Source organism: Cricetulus griseus, chromosome 4 (genome assembly GCF_003668045.3).
Source record: "Cricetulus griseus strain 17A/GY chromosome 4, alternate assembly CriGri-PICRH-1.0, whole genome shotgun sequence".
Taxonomy (NCBI): domain Eukaryota; kingdom Metazoa; phylum Chordata; class Mammalia; order Rodentia; family Cricetidae; genus Cricetulus; species Cricetulus griseus.
This window is the reverse complement of record NC_048597.1, coordinates 197,748,326-197,772,215: the sequence shown is the minus strand read 5'-3', so window position 1 is coordinate 197,772,215 and position 23,890 is coordinate 197,748,326. Positions and strand designations below refer to the sequence as shown.

Below are 23,890 nucleotides of genomic sequence, written 5' to 3'. Positions count from 1 at the left end.
TTCTTCACAGCAGTAAAAAAAAATGAAAAAGCCATATGGACATATGAAGCAAGAGTATCTTCTGAGGAGTAAATCTACACGATACATCACCTTAAGAATGGCAGCACAAAGAAATACTGCTACTGAGGTAGATTTTTATTTTGTTTTTGTTTTTGTTTTTGTTTTTTGTTTTTCGAGACAGGGTTTCTCTGTGGCTTTGGAGGCTGTCCTGGAACTAGCTCTCGTAGACCAGGCCGGTCTCAAACTCACAGAGATCCACCTGCCTCTGTCTCCCGAGTGCTGGGATTAAAGGCGTACACCACCAATGCCAACAAATGAATTATTTAACTGAAATTCGTACTCTCCTGATGTTTATTAAATATTAAAGAGCAATCTAAATCATAGTTTAAGTTTCTGATTCAGAAAAATGAGCAGAAAGGTAAATAAAAGAACTAAGTCAATAAAAATACACCTATGTTCAGTTTTTGTCAGTTTGACACCAACTAGACTCACCTGGGAAAAGGGCACCTTGACTGAGCAAATATCTCCATCACATTGGCCTGCAGGCAGCTCTGTGGGGCATTTTCTTCATTAATATTGCTGTGGGAGGACACAACCCACTGTATGGAGAGGTGGCCCACTATAGGCTGTGACCTCTTTGGGCACATGATTGCGGTTTTATAAGAAAGCAGGCTGAGCCAGCTGTGAGGTGAAAACCAGTAAGCACTGTTTCTCTATGGCCTTTGCTTTCAGTTCCTGCCCTGACTTCCCCTCCTGATGGACTACAACTGTAAGCTGAAATAAAACCCTTCCCAGGCTGCTCTTAGTGTTTTACCACAGCGACAGAAAGCAAACTAGGATAACCTATGTTAGAGAGAGAAATCTGTTGTTGAAATTATCCCTTTTCTGAATAGTAGTCCTTAAAAGCATTTTTAACTGTCACTTTGATTTAACAGAAGTGGGAAAAACACTGCTGAATTTTCAGCTTCTGTTCTGGGGTGAGATGAGATGATCTTGTCCCTTTTTTGCTGCTCCCATAGATGACCTTCAGAAGAAAAGGTGTTTTTAACAGGTGACCCCCTGGGGAAAGACCCAGGGAAATGTTCCATTATGATCTGAGAAAAATAATGGTAAGGAAAATTCTTCAGCCAGAAACCACATGCAGTCCGCATGGGGATGACTTCATTAGCCAATATGGATAAGTATCCTGATTATAGATTTAAACAAAATTAAAACATAGATTACTCTTCAGTTAAAAAAATAAACAAAAGTGCTGGAGAGATGGCTCAGAGGTTAAGAGCACTGACTGCTTTCCCAGAGGTCCTGAGTTCAATTCCCAGCAACCACATGGTGGCTCACAACCATCTGTTATGAGACCTGGTTCCCTCTTCTGGTGTGCAGATATACATGGAAACAGAATGTTGTATACATAATAAATAAAATCTTTAAAAAAATAAACAAAAAAACCAATTCTCACTAATGGATAGGAAAACATAGGTCTAAATTATGTAGCAGCCAGTTAATGGCTAAAAACGATTATGATGAAGTAAAGCCACAAACAGCCAAGCTCTTGGCCTAAAATCTCTATCTGAATACAACATCAGCAAACTATTGATGGAAGGTCAGGACCTCTTGGGTTCAGTGATTTGATTCTGTAATTATCAGTTTTCACTCCACTTGCAAAGGGAGCAAAGCAGTGTGTTGAAGATGCCCTGGAGTACATCGTTCTGCTTTTGAACACTGACTTTAGTCTCCTGTGTCTTCCCCACACACAGTGTAGCTGAGCCTTTCCACCTCGCCTGCTTGCCTGCTGCTGTCAATCATTCTGACAGGCCAACAACCCAGAGCTGCTTGCTGACTGTGGTGGGTGAGTTTGGAACACCGGTGGCCACACAAATGGAGTTGCAGAGGGCAATCCATGTTGGATGAGATGTTTGAAAGTCTTTAGAAAAAAAACAGATTATGCATGACTAGTCATAAATTGTCGCACTAAGCCAGTGATCTCATTTTAGTGATATTTGTTATTGAAAGAAATATGGATAACAACTTGTCCTGAAATCATTTCATGATGTCCTAGTAAACAATATCAAACCAGCCTAGCACTTGAGTATTTTATGCTTCTTTTAAATGTTAACAAACATACACAGACCCCCCTTAATGCTTTTAAAGCAAACATGAGATACAAACGAAAAATGGTTATATCTCCTCAAAAACCATTTCCCCATTTTTGTCATGATGTACAGTGTTTGCAAAGTTATTTTTATTTTGCATGTACACTGTAGTGTTCAACATTTTAATTGCCACTTCCTCAATAAAATTATTGGAAGCCTTCCATCTTGCCATTAGCACTCACAAAATAACTGTTAACAATATGTTATCCAGACACAGAAACTTTATAATTAATGTTGGAATGGTCTTCAAAGTCTGGTGACTAAAATATATCCTATAAAAATTACTGGACTTCATTCAATGCTGTTCTGCTGTTTTAAAGTTCAGTAAATGTGTTGAGGGGGAGATATTTGGCACACTAAGCTAGGCAGTCTGGCAGTGAGACCTGAGACATTGGACAGCTTGATGTCTATTGCGTGGTAAATGTGCAAAAGGCGTCCATCGTGTCAGCACAGCCCCTGAATGGCTGAAGGAGAGCTGACCAAATGCAACTCCCAGTGGGGTTCTGAGTATTCATTCGGGTCTATATTCCCACCTTGTCCGTTGATGAGGTGCTGGGGTAGGTTCCATTTAGGCAATAAAACACAACAGACTGTGTGTATATCTGGGTGATTATAGCATAACTCAGATTATGTTATAAGTCATGAGGCTGAAGGCCAAGTGTCTTAACTCCATGAGAAGTGCAATATTGGCCCTGAAACACACTGCCTGAAGTGTCTTATTGCTGTCAAGAAATGGAATTTCTACAGTACATTAAGAAAAGGAAAACACTTAGCACAGTGGATTTAAAATAACCATAGCTATGACATCACTGACAGCTAATCAAAACTCTAATTGCAACCAGAGTTCTGAGGCTATTGTATAAAAGGTCTTAACAGACACAGGCATGGATACAAGGAAGAACAATGCCTATGCCAGGAGAAGTGCTTCAGTAGCACAGGACCCTGAAGCAGAATGAAGTAGGCAGAAGACTTAGTGCTAAGTTAGCATCTTTGCAGCTAATTCACTTTGAGCTGTTAAAGCAAGGAAAAGCAGAGTGAACACCCCTCAAACATTTTTCCTGCTAAAGTCGCCACTTTTGTTTTCATGTCATTAAATATTCCTATACATTATTAATATATGAGATAGCATACATTAAAAAACTCAAATATACAATTCAAATGTCCTAGAAGAGATGAAAGCTAATAAAGAAAGCTGAAAAGAATTTGGGGGTCACATGTTGTCCATGATCCATGCAAAGAATTTCCAGTGACATTAAGCTGAAGTGGTCCAAAATGATTGAAGTCCATATGCCGTCATAAGAACACAGCAGAGATTTTACATCTGAATCTACCTAACACCACAAGGCGGAACGTGCATTTCAAGGTCCAGTTAATAGCCTCAATAAATTTAGCCACAGCAGAGCACACACTGAGGAAGTATGTTCGGAGGGTGGCATGGGAAAGCATAGAACATCATCACTATTGAAAGCAAAAGGAGGGCTTGCCTCGGGAGGCAGAGGATTTGGGTCTAATAGTTTCTGGGTCTAATATTTTCAGTGGACAAGTATTTAATTTGTGAGGACTTTAATTTCCCTCAGGCAAGCTCCTCTGGATGAACTCTAGCTTGCAGGCATTGCTTCCTCAGATCAAAATGAAGCTCCTCTATTTTATTTCCTGACAGTTCACTGGAGATGCCACGAAGAGGGGAGATAGAACCCGGTAATGTTGACTTGGACAGAGAATGGAATATACATATGTGTTTGAAAAGAAAAGCCACCAAATGGTAACCTTAAAGATAAGGGGTTGCCAATGCACACTTACTGTTGGCAGCTGAGCAACAAGTTCTCCAGATGCTTTTGAGAACAGGGGAGCAAGGTTTGTATCACTGAAGATCATATTATATACTCAATTCTAGAACAATCACCTGGCAAAAATGTGTTTTCTCCATTTACTGAGCATTTTTACCTATGCCATATACTCAGAGGTAGCAATTGTATCTTATTTGTGACTGAATATTTCTAGTCATTGTAGTTACACATATTTCTAATAATATTTATGTATGTTTGGACAATGACCTTTATATGTGTTTTAATCTTAATTCACTTTATTTTGATATATTAACTGAGTTCTTCTGACTCAATAAAAATGGTAAGTGAACAAATTACCGAAATGAAATATAAATAAAATATTAATTCTTTAAGAAATATGATACTTTGATTCTTACGAACTAGAGAAAGATGGGCTATAATGTCAAAAATTATATGTCAGAAATTTAAATTTTAGTTTTGTTTAATCCAGATCTAAAGATGGCTACTTGTCATGCTGGCTGAATGGAATGATATCTGAAATTTAATGTGCACTTTGATATAACTTGAAAGAAGCCAGATTCATGTTCATCTATAATCCTATAGTAGTTCTTTAATAAATGATACTCTTCATAATCATTGTGGTGATATTTTGTTTATGATCTAACAAATAAAGCTTGCCTGAAGATCAGAGTGCAAAGCTAGCCACACTAGTTAGCCATAGAGGCCAGCCATTGGTGGTACACACCTTTAATCCCTGCACTTGGGAGATAGAGGCAGATAGATTTCTGCTAGTTCAAGGCTGCCCTGGGACTTGAAATTGATCCAGTCTGAAAGAGAAACAGAGTTCCCACAAAGATGATCCTAGCACTTGGAGTGACACAACTTTAAGCCCAGTACTAATGAGGTGGAGACAGGAAGGCACATGGCTGGGCAAAGAGAGGAACATAAGACAGAAGCCTAGGGAAGTCTAGGCAGATGGCAGTGTAAGGAGCAGTGCAGTCTGAGCTCACAAGGCAGCTAGCCTGGCCTCACATGGTGAAGTTCCAGATGAATGAGAGAACGTATCTCAAACAAAAAGTGGAAGGTGCCTGAGGACCAACACATGGAGGATGTCTCCTGACCACCACAGGCATGCCATCTATACACACACACTTAGGCACATTGCACCACTACACACATGAACATTCTCACACACACATACACACACATGAGAGAGGGAGAGGGAGAGAGAGAGAGAGCACAAAAATACAATGTATTTGGGATTCATGGAAATTAATTGGTACCATACTCTGCCTCTGCTTTCTATTTTTCTCGTGGCCATAATCATGCATGTGAAAAATGGAGTATCAGGTTATGGGCAGAGTTACAGATAATGGAGCAGGCGATTTCTCTGTGCTATGGGGCTTCTATGGAGATAAAATCTGCAATCCAGCCTCATTAGAACTATTATCTCCTGAATGACCACATGAATGAAAGCATCCAAACCACATGAACATGATTACACAGATAATGTGGTCCAATTGCTACATCATTTATCTTGATGTATTGCTTTCTGTTTGCTGCAATATATTATACATTCAAGAATTGTAAAATACTTAGGATGAAATCGCTTTGCTCCTCCAGGTTGTAGTAATGCCTTTTTATGTGCTTAAAGAATATTTCCTCTACCTCCTGCTGCTGATTAGGCTTTCCTTCTCCAAATTAATTTAATTTGCATCAAGGGATACATAAACAGGAGGAGCCCTTATCTTTGGCTTACAAATATGTTCAGTAATAATGAGTATGCTTTGCTTTTATCAACCACAGGAATATTGGCAAAGGTGTTTTTACCATGTATTAATAAACAACTCTTGAGGGACTCAGACTTTAGTTGTACTTAAATGTTGCCTCAGATGTTGATACTAAGGGAGGCTTTAGCTCAAAGCCCATTTCTTGGCATTCTTTTTTCTGTCCTAGTTGCTGGGTCCTAAATAGAGAATAATCATAATGGTAGGAATGAAACTTGTAGCTAACACCCATTGAAATAGCCACTGTGTGTTAGTCACTGTGCTAAGAATCTTGCCTATTTTCTCACCTGCCCATCACAAAAATTATATGATGCAGTTGCTGCTGTCGTCCCTGTTTTATAAATGAGAGACCAGATTTAGAATCGAAAGATAATTGTATCAAATGGGAAAGGGATACCTTCAAAAGAAGAGAGGTTAATGAGGAGGCAGTTTACAGTAATGGGTAGGGTTAAGAGAAACGAGCAAGCAACGGGCAAGGGTTAACATCATCAGGAGGCTTTTACTATTTTAGGCAGGATCATCGTAAGACCAGCTAACACCAGCTGAAACCTTGGACACAAAGACACAGCTAGGACCAAACCAGCCTGGCAGACAGATGCCTAGAAGGATAATTCCCTGACCTCTCTCCTCCTGCTCTTGGATCTCCTGAAGCATCTTGCCTTTGCTGAACCCAACTAAAGCTAGGGAACTTGGTGATGCAATCCCTACCAGTCAACTTCCACACAATGTAGGGTAGGAAAGGGTGCATATGTGTGTGTGTGGGGGTGTATGTAATTGGAGGAGTAAATGGTCAGCTACCCAGAGCATGCTTTACTTTTTAATGAATGTAATCAAAATATTCATCCAACCAGAGCTCGTGATTACTCTTCCGTTTACTCCAAAGGAAGAAGATTCCTATAAAGAAGCTGATGAGGATTGGCGGGGACTCTTTTCACACACCCCATGTTTCTCACATGAAACCCACCCACAGCCTCTTTGCTCCCCATGAATTGACCTTTGCTGTTCCTCCTCTGATGTGCAAAGAAAAGGTTTCTCAGAAATGAAGGCATGTGCAACCGTATCCTATTAGAAGTTAAACTCCAGTAGCATGAAGATTTTAATCTGATTATGCACTGGGATAGTCCTAGAAATCCAATCCCTGGATTACAAGAACTGTCTGTTGGACCAAAAGTGTGGAGCCACCTTCTAAAACAAACCTACTGGTAACAAAAGAAAAAATGAAATATTCCAATGTTGTGCTTAACTTTCTTATTTCTGCTCCTTCATTTCTTTGTTCCTTGTAGTTGTGAAATGGTTCTGGCTTGTAGCTTGTTTGTTTGTTTATCTTCAGACAGGCTCTCTTGTCATTCTGGATGCCCCAGAACTCTCCCTTTACCTGAGGATAACCTTGAACATGTGATCCTCCTCTCTGTCCCTCCTGAATGCTGGAATTACAGGCATGTATCGCCATGCTCCCTCTCCTTTATGCAGCTCTGGGGACTGAACCCAGGGCTTTGTGCATGCTACATAAGTCCTCTACCAATATCCCCTGCCCAACAATTGTTTTTAAACATAGGAAATCTATTTGAGTACAGTGTATTGTGTTTTATGTTAAGAACTTTATGTACATTGTCATACTTGATTCTTAGCAGACATTCCTCTGAGATCATTCCTAGTATCATCTCAATTTTATTGATAAGAAACTAATATTAGGACCTAAACATGTCTGACTTCAAGTGCTAACTAACATTTCAACCACTTTCTCTATATTGCATTGCTAGTTTTGATGCTCACTGTCATGTTTAAGAGTCACAACTCTATTTGCATTCTTCAACATGCCAACATCCAGTTAGACCAGTACTATTTGCTGAAGGTGTTTTCTTTCTCCCATTGTATAATTTGGGCTTCTTTGTCAAATATCAGGTGTCCATAAGTGTGTGGATTTACTTCTGGGTCTTTGATTTGATTCCATTGATCCATCTGTCTGTTTTTATGCCAATACATTGTGGTTTTTATTACTATAGCTCTGTGACACAGCTTAAAATCAGGGATGGTAATACTCTGGAAGTTCTATTACTGTACAGGATTGTTTTAGCTACTATGGGTTTTTTTTTATTTTTCCATATGAAGTTGAGTATTATTCTGGCCAACCAATGACTCATTCAGCTTGAGACCCATACCATGAGAAGAAGCTAACCCCTGATGCTTCCTGGAAAGCCAGGACCTAGAGGTGGGATAGCCCCTAGAGACCTAGGATAGAACCAAACATGACTGGCAAAAACAGAAAAATAGAGTTAATGAAATAATTCCTAATAATACTCTGTTATATTCATAGATTGGTGCTGTGGTGGTTTGAAAGAAGTTAGCCGCCAAAGGGAGTGGCATTATTAGGAGGTGTGGCCTTGCTAGAGTAGGTGTGGTATTGTGGGAGGAAGTAGGTCACTGTAGAAGTGGGCTTTGAGGTCTCATATATTTTCACTCATATATTTCACTGCCACGCCCACTGAGACAGACCACTTCCTATTGCTGGTGGGTCAAGATGTAGAACTCTCAGCTCCTTTTCCAGCATCATGTCTGCCTGCATGCTGCCATGCTTTCCACCATGATGATGATGGACTAAACCTCTGAGCTGTAAGCAAGCCACCCCAATTAAATGTTTTTCATTGTAAGAGTTGCCTTGGTCATGGTGTCTCTTTACAGCAATAGAAACCCTAACTAAGAAGTTGGTACCAGGGACTGGGATATTGCTGTGAAAGGCCTGACCATGCTTTTGTTTAGAGAAATTTGGACTCTGGGAGTCTGGGTTAGGAAAGCAGTGGAATGCTTTAAGTACCACTTGATGGACCATACTAGTAGAAGCAAGGAAGAGAGTGGTGCTAAGAGTTATTTGAACTGGGAGGGGGGTGCTTGCTTAAGAGATTTCAGAGGAGAATAATTTTAGTGCTTTGCCTAGAGACTGTTCTTTTGATGTTTGATGAAGAATGTGGTTGCTTTTTGCCCTTGTCCAAAGAGTCTGCCTGAGGCTAAAATGGAGAGTTTTGGATTAATTCTGTTGGCAGAGGAAATCTCAAAACAGCCTAGTATAGATTCTGTCATGTGGCTATTAGTGGTAACTCACATGAAGATTTATAATGAAAAGGGGTGAACTGAGCAAGAAAAAAATATAAGATGTGGAACAATTTGAGGAGAAAAGGAGCACCAGGAATGGAATTAAGTGGAATGGAGCTGTCCTGTGTTCAAGGAGATAAACAGATTAAGAAATGAAATAAAGGGAGTGGTGACCTCAGGGCAAGATCCCACCCAGCTTAGTTTCCAAATTGTGAAAATCAATCAAAGAAAATCTTAAAGCCAGGTGTGGTGGTACACTCCTTTAAACCAGCACTGGGAAGGCAGAGGGTGGTGGATCTCTTAGTTAGAGTCCAGCCTGGTCGCAGAACAAGTTCAAGGACAGCTAAGCAGTGAAGATAACCATCGAAGACAGAAAGCTGGTGAAGATGTAATTGAGCAAGGGGGCCATGGTTTAGCCCCAGCAAGCAGCAGAACTTGGCATTTTCAGCCATGTAGAGTTAAGGACAGAAGAAAGGGGCTATAGAATTTGCCTCCACAACTAAGGAAAGCTGCTGAGGCCAGGCATGTGACAGGGATGTCCCTGAATCTCCAGGCCTAGAGAGGCCATTGCATAAGCCGTGAAGATGAAGCCTGGTTTGCCTTGCAGATCCCAAAATGTTGGAGATGCCAGAGTTGTGGGATACCTTTCGAGGAGAGCTGTTAACAGGAGTGGAACCAGCAGTCAACACAGCTGAAAGGAGTTGGAGATTTGAAAAGCATTTTGACATCAGACATGGAGATGCAGTTTGGAGTTTGTCCAGCTGGTTTTCAGTCTTGCTTTGGTCCAGTATGTCTTCACTATTCTCCCTTCTCTGCATTTTGGAATGGTAATGCATGTCCTGTGTTGGAAGTATTCGATCTGCTTTTTGATTTTACAGAGGATTACAGATTGCATGAATCTCAGAAGAGATATTGAACTTTAGACTTTTAAATAAGTTTGAGACTGTTATAGATCATGGGGACTTTAGAAGTTGGACTGAATGCATTCTTTTGCATTATGATACGGCTATAAGCCCTTGAGGGCCAGGGAATGGAATGTGGTGGTTGGAAAGAAAATGGCCCCCAAATGGAGTGGTTCTAATAAGAGGTATGGCCTTGTTGGAGTACGTGTGGTATTGTGGGAGGAAGTGTGTCTCTGTAGAGGCAGGCTTTGAGGTCTCATATCCTCTAAAGCCACACCCAGTGAGACAGACCAGTTCCTGTTGTCTGAGGGTGAAGCTACAAGAACCCTTACCGCCTTCTCCAGCACCATGTCTGCCTACATGTTGCCTTGCTTCCCACCATGATGATAATGGACTAAACCTCTGAGCTGGAAGCAAGCCACCCCAATTAAATGTTTTCTGTTAAAGAGTTGCCTTGTCCATGGTGTCTCTTTACAGCAATAGAAACCTTAACTAAGACAGGTGCCTAGCCTGGTTGTCATCAGAGAGGCTTCACTCAGCAACTGATGGAAACCAGATTCCATATCCCACAGCCAAACATTAGGTGGAGCTGAAGGGATCCTGGAGAAGAGGGAAAGAAAGGATTGTAGGAGCCGGTTGGGTCAAGACCACTACAAGAAAACCCACAGAGTCAACCAACCTGGATTCAAAGGGACTCACAGAGACTGAACCAACAACCAGGGAGCTTGCATGGGAGTGACCTAGGCCCTCTGCATATATTTTATAGTTGTGTAGCTTGATCTTTTTGTGAGACTCATAACAGTGGGAGCAGGGGCTGTCTTTGACTCTGTTGCCTGTTTTTAGTGTCCTTTCCTCCTACCAGGTAGCCTTGCCCAGCCTTAATAGAAGAGGAAGTGGTTGGTTGGTATTCATGAGAGGCCTGCCCTTTTCTGAAGAGAAATAAAAGAGGAGGAGTGGATGGGGGAGGGATGGGGAGAAGGGAGTGGTAGGAGAAGAGGGAGGGGAAACTGGTCAGGATGTAAAATACATGCATACATACATCATACATACAAGCGTACATACATACATACATACATACAAACATACATACAAACAAACATACATACATACATACATATCATAGGCCCTGTTTGTGGGGCTTTGTCAGGTCCAGTCCATACTTGGGGATGTGTGTGAATTTAGGAATGGCAGGTAGAAAAATTACAGATAATAAATACAGAGACAAGGATCGAATTGGGGGGGGCACTCCAGTGAATACTGGGGAAAAGCCCCCAAGTTTATTATACACAGTCTTATATACCCCAATCAAAAGTGGGGAAAGGAAAAGAGACTTCCTTACCAAGATACAAAGAACAAGCAAGCATAATAACCTTCTCAATACCCAAAACATCAAATAACCACACCTTAAACCAAATATCCTGTTGTCTAGGTAAGATAGACAGCCACACCTTAGACTGTCATTAAAGAAAGAATACACTAGTTACTTCTTAGACCAAATATCCTGTTGTTTAAACTTGAGAGAGCAATAGTGGCTTTGAACTCTGTGACCTTAAGATAAAGCAGAGCCATTTCTATGGGCCCCAGCGCAAAAATACAAAAAGAGAGAGAGAGAGAGAGGAGTCACAACTCAGTTGGCAACTGACCTTGATAAAGTGTCAGGTCTTCATGCCCAGCTTCTCTGATTCTGCAACCACTTCCAATGTCAGCAGCTACTTCTAAGCCAGATCAAATTCTGCCAAAATCAGGACACTATCAGTCCTGCGACAGCACCAAGCATTTGGCTCTTTTCTATCATGACTCCCACTTCAACTATTTTCCACCAAAGAGCTAATATCTATTTCTTCAAGTTCTCGGCGTCTTCATCAATCTAATACCTGCATATATGACAGGGATACTCACACAAGGAAAATCTTTTATGATGCTAGCTGGGAAATATGTGAGATGGAGAAGTAATGGTTGTGGACACATGGATGGATGGATGGATGGATGGATGGATGGATGGATGGATGGTCTTGAAGATCTTTGTTCGGCAGAGTACCCTCAGACTGTCAAGGCTATTTCATCTTAGGGAAAGGTATAAAATAATTTCTTCCCCTGTAGGCATTACTCTATCTTATTAGAAGGAACTAGGATGTTGTTTGTGGTAACATGGGTCTGGTGGTATCTTGTTTGTACAAATAAAGTGTGTCTGAAGACCAGAGGGTGGAGCTTGCTACTAGCTAGCCATAGAGGTCTGGAGGTCAGAAAGTGAGATGCCTAGGCAGAGAAAGGACTATGGGTAGGAGGAAACAGGAACTCGCTCTCTTTTCTGCTGGGTAGCTAGTGACTTTGGCTTGCTCCTTCTTTTCTCTGATCTGTCAGCATTTTCCCCTCTACCTGACTCTGTGGTTTTAATAATTAAGACTAATTGGAACTCTCGTTACACATGGGCATCGTCTCCTATGTAGAGGTATATATGAGTAATATATACCTTCACTACCTCACTGAAGTCTTCCTCTAGTCAACATGGATATACATCAGGGTTTGCACTGGTTGTCACACTCATCTCTTTTGCCATCCTCAGTTATCTTACATCCAAAAGGACTATTCCCTAACACCCACTTGTAATGGAACAATTCTCAGCTGTCCAACTTGATCCATACTGACTCCAATGTGGTTTGGGCCCTAAATGTGGGGAGAAAAATGTCTCTTCCAAGCTGTTCCTTCTTTAGAATTTTCTCAACCTAAAAGTTTTACTTTTGAAATTTTTTTTACCTTTTTATAGTTACTTTTCCATCAGATTTTAATAATCCCTTATATTAAAACTCTCTTATTTATTACCCTATAGTTTCTATTTCCTGACTGGACCCAGACTGATAAAAGGTACTTGATCAAAGAAACTAGAATATAAGATTAAATAAGCAAGTATTTTTTTGGCTTGCGGACTCTTATTGCACTATATTGAACACCCTGGCAAGCATCCCCCAGGGATATAGCAAACTGCTAGAGTGGCTGTTTGAAGCTTGAGTGAAGCTTCAGAGGATGCCAAGAAAAGCACAAATGCCTGGGTTGCCCTGGCTAGTGGTCAAGGGAAGTGGGAACATGAGATACTCAGATGGATACATTGTGATGCCAAGAGAATGTTTTCTGTAGATATCCTGGAGACCAGAGCAACATCTGAAGTCATTAAGAGCACATAGTGGCTCTTCTCTGATGGCTGAAGCTGACTGTAGTAAAGGCAACCATTGAGCCAGTCATTCATACGAATGCATGACTTCAACCTCAAAGTAACAGGAACTAGGTGGCCATGCTTAACTACCAGAAGTCAGGATTCTACAATAACTTTAATAACTTGCAAGGTTGCAAGGATACCAAAGGGCCTTCACTCACAAGAAGTTGTAAAGACAGATAAAAGAACATGACCTAGGGGTCCAATAGACAACCCCCCCAAAAAAGTCACAGGCTGCTGTCAGGGTTATTGGTTACTATCCACAACCAAATTGGGGAGAAAAAACCTATGGCTGAAGACACCACTTAACATATGTTATTAAACATGGAGAATTTGACCTGGTGTCCAACTAGAAGCTTCATCTGTCCCTACTGACTAGTTTTCATTCTGCTGGAAGGCATGCTGCTAAATGAACATAGTAATAAGATGATTCCTAATGACATATTGCTATATCCATAGATCAGTGAATCATTCAACCTTCATCAGAGAATCTCCTTTTCCCAGTGGATGGTAATTAACAGAGACCCACAGATATACAATGTGCAGAAAGTGAGAACTTAAGGGCACTCAGTTCTAAATGAGTTGTCTTTACCAAACCTCTTGCAGGGGAATTTATGTGAAAGAGGAGGTAGAAAGATTGTAAGAGCCAAAGGTGGTAGATGACTCCATGTAAACAATGTTTTCTAGGCACAACGAGACTGATACACATATGTATGAGCTCACAGAGACTGTGACAACAGGCACAAAACTTTGTACAGGTTCAAAGTAGACATACCCCCAGCGCTGAAAAGGGTAGGTGGACAGAAAGTCCCACTCCAACTATGGAGCTATTTGCAGCTGACACCTGTTGAGAAAGGGGAAACCAGTTTTCTCAAGTGGAGTATCACTGGGTAGATCTACCATGCTCCATATGCCAAGGAATAATAGGCCAACATGGACCAGACTCCATGGGTTTTGGGGGAATTTTTGATTCATTTTGTTCTGTTTGGTATTTTTGACTTACTAGTTCATCTTTTGTTTCCTTTGATTCATTTGTTGTTGTTGTTGTTGTTGTTGTTGTTATGTGGTTTTGCTTGTTTGTTTGTTGGAAAGAGAGAAAGAACATAATTGTGGGAGGAGAGTAAGAACAGGATCAAACCATTATATGAAATAAATGTTTAATTTTTTTCTCCATTTTTTAATTTAAATTAGAAACAAGATTGTTTTACATGTCAATACCAGTTCTCTTTCTCTCCCTCCTCCCCTGCCCCCCAACTAGCACCCTGCCTATCCCATACCCTTTCTGCTCCACAGGGAGGGTGAAGCCTTCCATAGGGGCTCTTCAGAGTCTGTCATATCCTTTGGGATAGGGCCTACCCCCCCCCATGTGTCTAGGCTGAGGGGCAATCCCTCTATGTGGAATGGGCTCCCAAATTCCATTCCTATGCTAGAGATAAGTACTGATCTACTACAAGAGGCCCAATAGATTTCTGAGGCCTCCTCACTGGCACCCAGGTTCATGGGGTCTGGATCAGTCCCATGCTGGTTTCCCAGCTACCAGTCTGGGGACCATGAGCTCCCCCTTTGTTCAGGTCAGCTGTTTCTGTGGGTTTCACCAGCCTGGTTTTGATCCCTTTGCTCATCACTCCTCCTTCTCTGCAACTGGATTAAAGTTCAAATTTTTAAAAAATTTAAAGAAAAGAGAGCATGACTTTCTGAGGGGGAAAAATAGACATGACAGTAGCCAACAGGGTGATGCCTACAACCAAAGCAAAGGCAGTGATGAAAGAACAAGAGGGTAAAATCAGCCTCAGAAATTAAGGTTTATAATATCTTTGCTTTGGGAGTTGTCATGCGGGATGCCCTTCTGTATACATGTTTCCCTTATTGGTTAATGAATAAACCACTGTTTGGCTAAGTGGCTAGACAAGAAGCATAGGCTGGGCTACCAGACGAGAAGATGAGGAGAATTCTGGGAAAGGTAGGCAGAGGGAGTCTGCCAAAAACAGTCGCCATGTAGACCACAAAGGAGTAATGGGTCTGGGCATTCTCTGGTAAGCCAAGACCACGTGAAAATACTTATATTAATAGAAATGGGTTGATAATTAAGACAGATCCAGCCAATAAGAAGCCCTAGTCATCAGCCAACATTTTAATAACTAATACAGTGTCTCTGTGCATTTATTTGGGGCTGAAGGGTGACAGGATCTGGTGAGACAAGAAAATCTGCCACAGAGTTTAGCCAATTTTCAGATGCAAGCCTCTTTGACTCATAGAAGTAGTAACACTCATCTAGTATGTACAATAATGATTTCCCCAGTTCTTATCCAGTAGAACCTGTTGGCCGTATACTTGGGTCACCGGATATTCCATTAAAGACATATTGAGGGCTACTGGACATGGGATCTGAGGTGACATTGATTGCCAGAAGACCAAAGCATCATCACTACCCCTATTAGAATGGGGGCTTCTAGACACTGAGTAATAAATGGGGTTCTAATGAAAGACTGGGTCAATAGTTTACAGACCAAGTGGTCATTTCCTTCATTTGCTAGTTTATAACTGGAATTATGCTGGCATTGTGTGCTCATTAGGGCCTGGGACTATGGAATAAAAATTATCATAGCAGATACCTAAATGGAAACCTGTAGCAATGCCTTTTTCTCACAGTCTGAGACGGAAAGTCAAAAACATTAACAAACCAGGAGGAAGAGAAGAGATTTTGGCCGTCATTGAAAAGACACAGGGGCAGTGATACTAGATACATTTTGTTGAATTCTTCAGTCTGCTCCCTATAGGGGCCAGGTGTTTCCAAGCCTTAAGCCCCTTTATCTGGAATCAGAGAACATACATTCTTGTCATGATTATTGAAATCTCGAGTTTCATCATTTGTGCCGATTTATTATTAAATTACAGATACTTGCACATCACACTTAATTAGAACTATTTTAAAAGAGCTCTTGAGGAGGAGCAATAAAGCTGTTGGTTTTGGACAGGAAACTACCTTCTAGACGTGGTCTACAGTACAGTTCTCAGGACTATGCTCCATGGTATCCTCAAAAAATGATACAACATCACTGCCTGACACTTTATTTCTCCAGTCCTTCCTGTGTCTGTCTGGTTTTCTCTGTGTGTCTTTCAGATGCATTACAGCTTCTATTTAAAGACTCAAGGATCACTTTTTCCATGGAGCCTCCCTGAAACTTCATGCACACACCAGGCTGATTCAGTTATGCTTGCTTAGTGACCCTCCAACATCCTCTGTAGAGTAGTTTGCAGTAATAGGCCACCTTCTTGTATGTTACCCTTTAACACCGCTGTCTTCCCATTGGACTGTGAACTCCTTGAGGACAGTATCACATTTGTGTTTGGGTCTCAATGGTTTAGTACAGAACCTTATAAGTGGTCAGCAGTCCATAAATGATGAAATGATAGATTTAAATATCCTGTTTTGCTATTGTGTACCAGGTCTTTATGGATGATTTCTTCCAGAGCACATTAGATTGTTTAAAGAATGTGTGTGTAGGCAATCCTACAGTTTGTCCTTTTGAACTAGAACAATGCCTGCTCCAGACCACCCAGCAAGGACCAGTCCCAATGGACACTGTCCTGCATCCCAGCCTAAAACACTGGCCTTCAGTTCTTCGCAGGTGGGTTCTCAGTATACACCATTGCCACAGATGCATAATCAGAGAGACAGAAGAGTTCTCAACAGAGGAGTTCCTGGCTGCCTTACAGAACAGGGGGTGGTGGGGTCTGAGAACTTGAGTTCTGCTGGAGCCCACTCCTGCCTCCCTTAACTATAGAGGTGCTTAGTCTGCCAAGAATCCCTGAGCTAACACAACTCTTCAGGACAGATTACAGTGTCACTTTACCAGATTCCCTAGAACTGTGTCTCCCATGTGTCCCAACAGATGGCTATACCATGGCCTTATGGTCAGCCACAGTCTAATCTGATGAGAAGCTCTCTTAGGTCAGCCTTGTTTGATTTGTCAAGCCTCACACTCACCATGTATAAGAAGCTACTACCATCAGAGCTGTGAATGGGCTATGAGAACACAAGTTAAAGCAAGCCAAGCACAACAGCACACCTGAGACAAGAGATCGAACCTTCAAACATCTGTGCACAGCAGCTGATAGATAGCTTACTCTTTTATGCTTGTTTCCACTGCCTGGTTTATGTTTCCCATATTTGTTGCATAAAATTATAAATAAATCCACATAATAGATACCTTTACCAGAGCAGAAGGGAGTAAGCCTTACATTAATACCAAAATAACTCCAGCATCCCTTAAATAGATTGTTTCTCACCTTTCAGTGGTGTGAGAGAAGGACTTGGAAGCAGTACCAACTTTTGAAATCTCCTTATGGATTCTCATTCTTTCTGTTTAGTAAAATTCCCAGTCTTGGACAAGCTTCTTCTTGTTATCAAGTCTCTGCTTCCTTGTAGGCAAAACTAGACAATCTGTTTAATTATAATGTTTTAGTCTCTTCCAGCATCTCATTCTCTTATTGTGAAATGCTACCTGATACACCAAACCAAAGGAGAAAAAATAAGACAAGAAAACAAATAACTAAAACATAACCTAAACTTTGCAGTTACTAAGAAATTTTAACTAGGGTGTTTAGGCAATCAGTACATGTAGAAGACTTAAAAACAGTTTAAAGCAATGTTTATCCTGGAGCCCATTAGTGCATAGACACTATGGCATAGCAATAACATTGATATTCAGTTGGGTCAAAGGCATATGCTGCGTTACCTCAGCTCCGTGCTTGTTCCTAATAAATTCCTCCACATAACATGCTTTTTTGATATACCAATAAGCCCACCGAGACAATTTCACATGCCTGTGCCCGACAGAGCACTCTGGCTGTTCATAGAAGTTGATCTCAAATTGAATCGTAGCTCTTGCTACTCAGCTGTTTCCTTCAGCTCCTTATCCACAGACTGGGCTTATTATTCGTATCTCTATGAGATCAAGCATGACAGCATGTTCATTCGTGCACATCTCAAAAATAATAATCAGGTTGTTGCTTGTGTCCTCAGCTCTGTGAATGCAGCTATGGATGAGAAATTACCTGCTCTTCAGGGTTCAGAGCAGAGAGCCTGCCACATGGATTTTTCTCTTTGCATATCACAGTTGGTAGAATTAGAATTCCTGTGGCCAGAAGAATGGCTAACTGCCTGTATTCAGAAGACATGTTGCCCTTGCATACAGAATATCCTTCTACAATATTCTATTCCAAAGCCTTCCATAATGTTTATTATTCCATTTTCTGATCATAGGTACCTCAAAGGTGGGTCCATGTCTGGGTCCCACATATCTCCAAGGATAACTTATATCAAGCTACATTGAAAAGCTCATTCTGATGTCTGGTTTTATTGCTCCTGCGTATATGACATTTCTTAAAACATAATAATAGGAGTGGTATTTGTTTCCAAAAATATTCCCCTAAGTGAGATGGGACTGTGTGTTACCTATGCACAGTTTCATATATATCAACCATGCTGTGCTTTATAGTATTTCTTCTGGCTGTGCTTCTGTTTTTCTCATTCCTACCCAGAGTAAGTTATCAGACCTAATTTTGAAATATGAAAGCTATTATCCAAAATGCACCAATATTTCCAGGTGCAGTTTTATGGAACTGCACAACTATTTCTCAGAAATATAAAATAGTTGTTGAAAAATGTTTTAAAGTGCCAACAAGTTAGAGGTCTTCCGAGTTGAGCAGGGTCAAGCTCGGGCAAGCAGAACCTCAAGTCCATTTACTTTAGTTTTTACTCTTGTTGAGTCTAATATTCGGACTCTAGATAGTCCATAGAAAAGCGAGAATTAGGATAAATTTCATTTCTGTGAGTTAAAAGCCTTACTTTACTCCATGTAAATTCTGGGATTATATGTCAGGTGTCAGTACGAAAAGAGTATAAAATCAAACAAAGCACTTCAATGTACAGAGTGTTTACGCTCTCTCAAACATTTTGCAGAGGTAATTTTATTTTCATTCTAGTTAATTCTTTTGAAAACTTAAAAGGCTGCAAGGCCCATTTTAATAAATACAGACTCAGAAAGATAAAAGTAATTTATAGATTATACATCAGTGTGTAGCAGAACTAGGAATCAAACCTAGGTCAGTATTCTGCAAAACTCTAATATTTCCATTATGCTGGATTCTTTTGGGGGGGAGACAGGGGGTATTGCTATTTGTTTTCTGACATATGGATTGGCTGTTTACTTCAGGTTGACCTGCCTCAGCCTCCCAATGCCTGAATCATAGATATTTGTCTCACAACAGGCCAATCTGCTTTTAATTTAATACATGAGTCAACAAATTACCCTCGTTGTTCAAAATCTAGTCTGTAGCCAGCTTTTGTAAATAAAGTTTTATCAGAAGACAGCCATGTCCCTTTATTTACACACTGATGTCTCTCTTACTGTAATAGCATTCTTGTAAAGTTGTAACAGTCACCATGTGGCTTGCAAAATCAAAAGAATTTATTATCTGGACTGCTAACAGACTAAGGTTGTTAAGCTCTGATTTAAGACACAGTGTTTCCTCTTGAAAATATTAATCTAAAAAGAAAGAGTCAGGAGAAAAATTAAAGCCTTTATTTTCACACTTTACATAAAACTCTAGACAAAGTTTACTGATTAAGACTTTATTAGTGCTAAGCAGTTGTGCACGCCTTTAATCCCAGCACTGGGGAGGCAGAAGCAGGTGGATCTCTGTGAATTTAAGACCAGCCTGGTCTACAAAGCAAGTTCCAGGACAGCAGGGCTGCACAGCGAAAGCCTGCCTCAATAAACAAATAAATAAATAAATAAATAAATAAATAAATAAGAAACAAAGCAAACAAAAAACCCAAAAAAACTTTATTACAGTCCCAAAAAATGCATGGACAAAAGAGAACCGAGAATGAAGGAGGGGTGAATCCGAGGCAGGCATTACAGGAATACAAATGTCTTTCTGAAGAAAAATACATCCAAATGTCAGTAATGTAGGATCTGTACAAGGTAAAGGAGGTGGTGTGAGAACCAAAGTCACATTTTAAGTTTTAATAACGATGCCTAAGGAATTGATAAAACAAAAATGCCTCTGATCTGCAAGCCTCTTGCTCAAGGACAGATAGTTTCTGAAACGCTAGTGGCTTTTGATTTTGGGGAAAGAAAGCCACATGTATGTCACTCCCCTAAACAAGTATGTTTCATCCATCTGCCCAAATGTGCTGGATCACACTGTAGGCAGGAGATTCACAGGCAGGAAATACATTTGGATGTATGCTTGCCCTTGATTGGATGCAGGCTGGTGGTACATCAGAATGTGTGCTTGCCCCTGACTGGACTTGATGGGAAATGTTTAAGCTGCTGCAAAACTTGATTTGGGGCCGTCTTCTGGAAACCTAGAGATGGACCTGGCCAGAGCCCATCCATCTGACCAGTATTTAATTGAAGCTTGCTTCAAATTTGGCTTTGCATTGTGTTAGCGGTCTTATTCTCCACCCGTGGTGCTAACAGTGGCTTAATCTGGAATAACTAAAAGACAGAATGACCATCATACCCTAGAAGAAGCAGAGTAGTCTGTGATAGAGGACACATCAAAAGAGATGGTGATGGCAGCAGCAGGGACTTTGGAACTGCAGACAGGGGGTGAGCCTCCACTGTGACTGCTGGGAAACAAGGCAACAGCTGAGATCGAAGGGATATAAAACGCCAAGCAAGCCAGACATGGAGAAAATGCTGTTCCTTGCACCTGCAACATCCAAGCTCATTCTTTTACTATAACCAATTCTACATGTTAAAAAAAATATCTCTTCACTTGCCTCACATCTCCCCCAAAACCCTCCCCCCAAACTGCTTCTAGGATAAGTGCAAGTCTTTTAAGTCTTATCCTTGAGAATAATAACCAGTGGCAATCTTCTGAATTTTTCAGTGGGACTCTCAACTGGGCTGTAATTCCTGATGATCAAATTTAGTAGATCCCAGGTCCTTATTTGATCTCATTCTAGAATCCCCTCTTCCTTGAACAGTATTGTGTTAATTTAGTGGAACTGGATAGACTATCATTCCTGAGTGGACTAAGCCTCCAGCTTTGTAATCTTAACCCAACAACATAGACTTCTCATTGTAATTAAGGTTAATTATCCGAGATTTTGTTATTTCACTGAGTTCAGGCAGACTATCATAGCAACTGAAACAGATGGTAGAGCAGTATAATGGTTGTTGGTTATCAGTTTGACAGTATGTTGGATCATCTAGGAGATAACCTTGTAGGTACCTATCTAGGTTATATAGGTTAGTGTAGCCTCTAGGCATGCCTCTAGAGGATTGTCTTGATTATATTAATTTAGGTGAAAGGACTCTCCCACTCTGGGTGGCACCATTCCCTAGACTAGAGTCCTGAACTGCACAAAATAGAGAAAATAACCAGGCATGGTGGTATTTATCTTTAACTCCAGCACTCTAGAGGCAGCACATTTCTGTGAGTTCAAGGCCAGTCTGATCTATACAGCAAGTTTCCACAAACAGCCAGAAAAAAGGAAGGAAGGGAGAAAGAAAGAAAGGAAGGAAAGAAGGAGACAAAAAGAAAAGGCAAAAATGATCTGGGTGGAATCACCCATCACTCTCTGCATTTGACTACGGATATGATATGACCAGTTCCTGCTGCCATGACTTCCCCAGCATGATAGAATGTAAGCCTTAACTGAAGCTAAAATAAGACCTTTATCCCTTAAGTTGCTTTTGTCAGGATATTTTATGACAGCAACCAGGAAAGACAGGGAGGTTGCTTACCTCCTGGCATCTGGGAAGCAAAACAATAAAAAGGTGAAGGTGCTTGGGACAAGAGATAGTTCCCATGGGTCCATAGACAAGGACACACTCCCTTCAACTAAGTCGTCTCTCACTGACCTCTCAATATCCAATTAAATCATGAACCCATAAGTGAGTTAATTCATGGATGAGGTCAGAGCCTTTATGATCCCACCAATCACCAAAAGCCCACAGATGGCAATGATGTCGTACCCACAGGACCTTTGGACATTTTAGATACAGACTATGTAGTTTTATGGAATTGCACCATCTACTTGATACAGGGGACACAAACTTCATGGTAAAATTTCTCCTTCCCAACAACTTGAGAGAACACTGCACCATGCTTCTCAAAGATTCAATAGGCTTCACTAGGGTATTTCTTATTGTTGTTAAAAACGGGGAAGTTTCTGTTATCTCTCAGGATACACAGTCAGCTATCTCACATGCTAATTCCATCCTAATATTTCCACCATGCTGGGCTTTCTGGACCTTTCCTTGGTATCCTTTTAAAGTTCTGCCATCACTATCTCATTGCCATGGGCAAGTTTCCAGGTGCTGCCTCACCATAGTATCAGCTATCGTACTTCCAAAACACTGTCTTATTTGTGTGATCCTATGAATTATCTTAGCCTACTCACATGCTATTCCTCACTTCCTCAAGGCCCTACCCTATGCACACTCCCATATCCCTGCTTGCATTTATAACTGTGTTGTGTGATGAGACCTTTCCTGGAGAGATGTATACACACATCTACTCATTCCAGATAGGGAGCCCAGGGCAAATCAATGTACAGATATCACCAAAGTCCAACTTGGTGAACCAATGAGTTTTATTGGGGTTATGTACAGGAATATGGAGGAGGGGTTACTATTAGGAGCAGAAATCAGTGGCCAGACAGTTGCATTACCAAAACCCACCTGACAGCTCACAACTTGGAGCACACTGCACAAACTGCAGGCAGTTCAACAGATTGGAGAGTGTCCTTTTCAGGTGCCTCAGTTGGTCTAAGCCTCTTTTGAGAAGCTTGGTTAGTTTCTGCTTCTAGCCAGCTGGTCTGGTCTCAGGGTCTTCGGCCTTTTGCTTTGCCTGAGAATCTTCTTTGCAGCCTGGCTTGCCTGAGAGTGACTCAGCAGTCCTTATTGCTTATTCTGGGAGGGATGGGCCCAGTGAGTCTGTTCAATTTCAGGGACTTCCAGAAGCTATTTTGAATTGTTTATCTTCTGGCTTTAGAAGCTTTCCTGCAGAATGGAATGCCGTGGAAGAAGCTTCAACCCAACAATATGTCCTGGTTAAAAGGTAAAGTGTAGGCAGCTTTGAACTCCCATGTTTAATCTATGTGGAAACCTGACACAGGTTAGTGTCTAGAAGCAATGAAATACCAAGGAAAGATCTAAACTCTCCACGTAGGAGAAGTCTCTGGCCTCAGGTAAATGATAAGAACTTGTTTCTGATGATCAGGGGTTTCTAGGAAATTGAGGATTAATTGTTCTCAGGTGCATTCACCCCTGTGCTCATCTATCTTACAGCTTAGCTTTTATCAGTGTCTTCTAGATATACCCAGTTGTTAGGCTCCCAGCTGTTTTATTATCAGAATTCATTCCCACCAAAGGGTTTGTTTGTTTATTTATTTATTTTATGTGCATTAACATTTTTTCCTGCATGTATGTCTACGAAAGGGTACCAGATCACAGACAGTTGTGAGCCTCTGTGTGGGTGCTGAGAATTGAACTCTGATCCTCTGGAAGAGCAGCCAGTGTTCTTAACTGCTGAACTATCTTTCCAGCCCCTCCAGAATTCTTATTTAGACCAAATTATTGAGCCTTCATATTTGCCTTTCTGTTTTAGAATTGCTGTATCATGACCAGATTAAATGTCTGAATTTTGGCCCAGTCAGTCCTTCTGTTTCAGGAAATGTAAGTTTCCTTTAAGCGGCCATAAAACAGCTTTGATTCATAGCATGACACAGGTTAAGAGCTGTCTGATGATGTCAACAGCAGAAATTCAAACTACAGTTCTTATAATTATCATTACAACCATAATGTTCATGTATTAATGGTCCAATCTTCTAACGTCTCATTTGTACCTGGGGAAATTACCCATGGTGGAACTTTTCATAATTGAGATGCCACAGTACACCCAACATTGTTACCAGAAGGTGCCTATACCAATTGCCTTTTCT

At 40.9% G+C, this 23,890-nt stretch overlaps 2 long non-coding RNA genes across 5 annotated transcripts in view; both read left to right on the top strand.

Moving 5' to 3' along the window:
• The window catches only part of LOC107979695, a 34,668-nt gene extending 30,543 nt beyond the window's left edge, over positions 1–4,125 (top strand). For all 3 annotated transcript variants that reach the window (XR_003484593.2, XR_004769915.1, XR_004769916.1), the window contains 3 exons: positions 11–127; positions 1,755–1,846; positions 3,811–4,125. This is a non-coding gene — a long non-coding RNA (uncharacterized LOC107979695). The remainder of the gene's footprint in view (positions 1–10; positions 128–1,754; positions 1,847–3,810) is intronic.
• A 2,139-nt stretch (positions 4,126–6,264) lies between these two features.
• On the top strand, positions 6,265–10,132 carry LOC118238787. 2 transcript variants are annotated; one of them, XR_004769914.1, is made up of 3 exons: positions 6,265–6,456; positions 6,608–6,926; positions 9,419–10,132. It is a non-coding gene; the product is annotated as an uncharacterized LOC118238787 (long non-coding RNA). The 2 variants fall into 2 exon arrangements; XR_004769913.1 differs by lacking the exon at positions 9,419–10,132 and adding an exon at positions 7,055–7,551.
• Positions 10,133–23,890: the final 13,758 nt, after the last annotated feature.